Below are 4,993 nucleotides of genomic sequence, written 5' to 3' on the forward strand. Positions count from 1 at the left end.
ATTGATAGCTAAGTCGGTGGAATGTTATTGTAAATTTGGACCTTATATTTAATCCTTTGAGGAATCTTTCTATTGGAATTGGAATATTGTTGGGAAGTAGGATAGTGAATCTTGAGTAAACCGATCAGATGATTTGTGTGATGAACCCATTTATCTTATAGTTAGTGCTAATTATGGATTGGATAGTGCAACTTGTTGCTTGTGGGTTGGTTTCAAGCATGAATGCGTTTGGGAATATTGAATCTTGGTAAGGGTATAATATTGTTACTAGTTTCGACTTTGGATTTTGATTTTGTTTGGTGGAGGATATTGGTGGAAACATTTTGATTGGGAAATGGTTAAGTTAATTGTAGAGGATAGGATTGTCTCAAGGATTAGCTTATGCGTAGACTTGTCGATGAGTGGTTCAGATGGCTCTTTGGATTAGTGTGGCCTCTGGTTGTTGCCCTGTTGATGTTCGGAGGACCTAGTAGGATGACTCTGTGGTTGGAAAATTGAGTGAACCTTTCTCGATGTACCGATCTTCCTAATTCCGATCTCCGACAATTGTCATTCTTGCTATTCTGGCTTGTTCCGTTGTGTTCTCCTTTATGGAACTCATTTGACCTCTTGAGTAAAGCGTCTTGTTCGTTGACATCTTTATTGACTTCATCCAAAAATTCCACCTTTAAGAGTTCAATTCCTTCTTGTCTGTTGGGTGTGAGTTCCCTATCGCGACTTGCACTTCTCGTTCCCGAGTTGTTTTCCATCTTGCATAGATTCTATATAGTTTGAGTAAACTTTTGGTTCATTTTTTTTAATTTGGAGTTAAATCTACAAATTGACCTCTTTCTATAACATTTGAAAATGATTTCTCACTCTCTTTCAACCCTAGTGTTCGATTGGATACCTAAGCTATTCTCGTTTTGTGTAATGATTCCTTTTTCTTACTTTTTTTTCCGCGTTACTAAGCCGTATTTAATCATAATTAGTAAAGATATTATTCTTATTATAGAATTTTAAACTAAAATTTTGAAAATGCTTTTATGATTTTTAATGGTTTTAACATTAACGAGTGTTAAATCTCGTTGTTGGTGACGTCCCAGTAATGGGTTTTCCCATTTATTGGTGTAGAAATATTTTTATATCTTGATATGAATGTGGATGTTCTTGTCTGATCAACAAGAGTATCACCGTTTCATTGAAAAGATACCTATATTTTTCTTATGATTATATTATTAAGATGTTGTATACTATAATTTCTCCTTCTAAGTTTCGAGGGCTAAACTTTTTAAAAGGAGGGGTGATTGTAACGCCCCGTAATTTTGGACCGTTATTATTTTGCGAAAGTAACTTATTAATCAAGTAAAATTTGATATTAATGTATTTGAAGTAATAATAATTCAAAGAAATATAATTTTATTATATTTTGAAGAAAAGTATTTATTTTGATAGTTTCGAAATGTTTAAAAATAGTTTTAACCGTGTAAAAATTTTTTATTTCGAAATAAGGGCATTTCGGGGAAAAATGACAACTCTATTGAAAATTGGGCAAACGATTTTGGAAATGGGTCGTATGAGTATTCAATTTTCTTGTAATCTCGTGTTTAAGAACTTTGGTCTTGTCGGAATTTGCATTTGACAAGCGGTTCTAATTATTATCGAAACGAGCCAAAACCGACTCGTAAAATCCCGACTTAAACCCGCTCCCTTCCTCCTTTCCTTCCCTTTCACGCGGCACACCCCCTTCCCCTTCCTTTTTTCTGATTTTTCTTACCAAACACACCTCCTTCTTCATTCTTCATTTTCCTAAACCTTTAAACACCATTTTTATACAAAATCCAAGCTATTTTCGCCATAACTCACTCGTTTCTAGTCGGATTTTCGCATAATTTATATTTTCGGAATCCTCTCTTCAAGATCTACATCCTGGTATATTTTAATTTCAGTTTTCTTGATGTTGATTTAAGACGAATTTGGGCAAAATTTCGGTTTTTATGCTTATTTTTGTGTTTTTATTGTTTATTTAGGTGAAGATTTGGAAGACGAGTTTGGGGACTCGTATATAGTCGAAGATAGTGGTTAGTTGGCAGATTAGGGTTGGTATTCAAGGTGCTAATTGCTCATTTTCTAGCTTAAGGTAACATATTTCGAGTTACTCGACGAATAATCGTCACATTCTTTGGTGTTTGTATGTTTTTGTGATTTTTATTTGAGTGGTTAAATTCACATGATAATATGGTTGCATGCATGTTTAATTCATGTCTTTTGGTTAGTTTAAGTTAACATATTAGTATGGGAACGATTAGTTGATGCTTCAGACGGTGTTAAACTGAACAAAAATGGAGAAATGGGGGATAGGGGTGACGGCCAGCAGACCCGGCAGGCCCAGGCAGGCCCACGGCTGCCTTGGGGTTGGCCCGGGTTGGTCCGTTGCTTGTTTCGCGGATTTTCATGCATTACTTGTAGTATCGGGTTTATTAATGATATGTTTAGTAAAAGTAACATGTGGGTAGTCTTAGGAAATGAATAAGGTTAGTAGTAAATAAAATTTTGATGATGAAGTATGCTTATTATGGTAGTTGACACATGTTACGTTAGATTATAAAATGAAATTGTAATGAATAGGCTCAAAATGAATTTTATAGCAATAATTGCAATGTTTTGACGATTGTGCCGAAAACTGAGCCTTAGTCCCTTTGACTGATTCGATGTCAGTCAATTGAGTGATTGGTCAGCCGCAATTTAACCCGTACCTGTCTCAGGACTGGGGTTGCGGGTAAAAATTCGGTTGGATGAAATTTTATATGAATTGGATAATCGGCCTTTTTTTGTTTTAGGCCATTTATCAAGTTTATAGTTCACATGTATAGTTGGTTGAATTTAATAGTTTCTTATATTGTAGAAACGGCCCTAGATTCCCTGAAGCCTTTAATATTGTTAATATTGGGAGAATTGGTATTGAATACTTCTTGCAGGTTGTTGTGTTTGTCATAGATAGGTCTTTATAGTCTTTGACGAGTATATGTTCACTGCTTAATAACCTTTGTGTTCCTGACTTGCTGGGATTATATCCAAGTTGGGGCATGACCTCGTTACTTATTTTGATAGTAAGTGGTCAGCTTAAGTACTAGCCAACCCTTTGGTGGACTCCTTAGGGTACTCACTTTGTTTTAGAAAAATTGTGGGTCTTGGGTGCGGTGGTGTGTATCCGCATGTCTAGGTCTCAAGATTTTAGGCTAGGGTTGTGTTGTATCTTGGCCATGTTTTGATAGAACCTCGAGCCAAGATACCGGTTCGATTACCTTCCCTACCTCGTGGTATAGACTCGAGTTACAGAGTGACTATTGACCGTACTAAGAACTTATGCCTGTCTTTGATATATTGCCCTTTCTTGTATGGTGATTTTATGAATTGTAATAGGTCAGATGTAAGCCGGTTACAATTGATAAAGTTTTGATTACTAATTGTTATATGTTTCACATGATAGTTTACTTTGGTTAGTTTAGGGGTCATAGGTTAGAATACATGATAATTAAATTGTTTATCATATTGTTTACATGTTACACTACATGTTACATTAAATATGACATTTCGTGGCTGGGAGGACTCGAAGTTACTCCCCACTGAATTGTGGCTTTCGTGTTTGTATAAAATGCGATTGACAGGTTGATGATGCTTAGTTGGGGTACACAGACGAGCTAGTGAGCAAAAGGACCTTGGACCTAGTTTGGCTATTTTTGTAGTAAACCTTTTAACTTTTGGTTTTGTATATATTTTGAAGGGACATATGTCTCCCTCTTTTTCTTTGGTTTGTATCACTATAATTCCTTGTTTTTAGCATAGTTATGTAAATTAGTTTATTAGCTTTTGCAGGTTTTGGGCACTCTTAAGTCGGAGATGTTTGTGAATGGTTTGGGAAAGTTTTAAAAATTACAGGTTTTGTCTAGTTGAACCATTTACAAACATATCCTGCCAGTTTTTCTGTAGATTTACGTGATTATTTAAGGCTTAATTTGAGGGTGTCACACATAAACTCATATTTATGCATAAGTTAATTACCCTAACCTCTTAGGACTCAAAATTTAGTCTTCACTAATAATTTGACCATAATTAACCCATATTTTATAAAATTGTTCATAAATGGACCAAAAATTACAAAAATAAGCTATTAAACTTCAAATAAATCACAAAATTTCAAATAAATTCAAAATTTGAAATTTAAATTCATGAACATTCTGGAAAAATACCATGACACTCATAATGTTCAAAATCTTAGGTTAAAAATTTCGAAATTTTCCCGGAAAAACAATGTTGCGGTTTATCGATTTTTTTAATAAAATAATCATAAAAACATGGAAAAAAATGTTTTCATTAATTTTTCAATTTTAGATCTGAAAAAGATAATAAAATGCAACATTAGACGTTTTTCCTAAGTCATAGATTATGTTTTATTAATTTTCACTAATAATGTCACTATTTATGCTATTTTTCTTCAAAAATTCATAAATCATGCAAAAAGACTACTTTATAGCCAATTATTTTACACACATCTTGTAAAATTGCATGTGACAACATATTAATTTTCTATGACCAGATTCGAAATTTAACTCATATTAACCTATTTTTCACTTAAATCCGAATTTAATAATGAAAAATTCATTTTTCGAGCATAACAAGTCCAAAAATTATGAAAATTTACAGGTTATCTCAAAATAATATACGTGACAACATATCCCAAAACCAAGTGAAAATTCGAAGTATAGCTAATTGTAGACTAAAAATGACATTTTTACTCATAAAATCACATTTAAATGCCATTATTGTAAATTATGAACAATAAAAATCCGAAAAATTAACCAAAATATCCTAAAACATTTTAGGACCAGAAATATTAACATGCATGGATTAATTTCGTGATATCTCATAATAACACAAATTTTACAAGTTTTATTTGTTATTCTTATAACTCGGAAAAACTTTTAACCGATTTGCATGCAAACAACCGTGGCTC

The 4,993-nt window shown here is 33.2% G+C and overlaps 1 long non-coding RNA gene across 1 annotated transcript; it reads left to right on the forward strand.

Annotated features, from left to right (window-relative positions):
• Nucleotides 1-1,731: 1,731 nt before the first annotated feature.
• Nucleotides 1,732-3,806, forward strand: LOC141657026 (uncharacterized). Its single transcript, XR_012548640.1, has 3 exons — nucleotides 1,732-1,911; nucleotides 2,010-2,119; nucleotides 3,648-3,806. It is a non-coding gene; the product is annotated as an uncharacterized LOC141657026 (long non-coding RNA).
• The last annotated feature ends 1,187 nt before the right edge of the window (nucleotides 3,807-4,993 follow it).

This window comes from Silene latifolia, chromosome 1, assembly GCF_048544455.1.
Source record: "Silene latifolia isolate original U9 population chromosome 1, ASM4854445v1, whole genome shotgun sequence".
NCBI lineage: Eukaryota > Viridiplantae > Streptophyta > Magnoliopsida > Caryophyllales > Caryophyllaceae > Silene > Silene latifolia.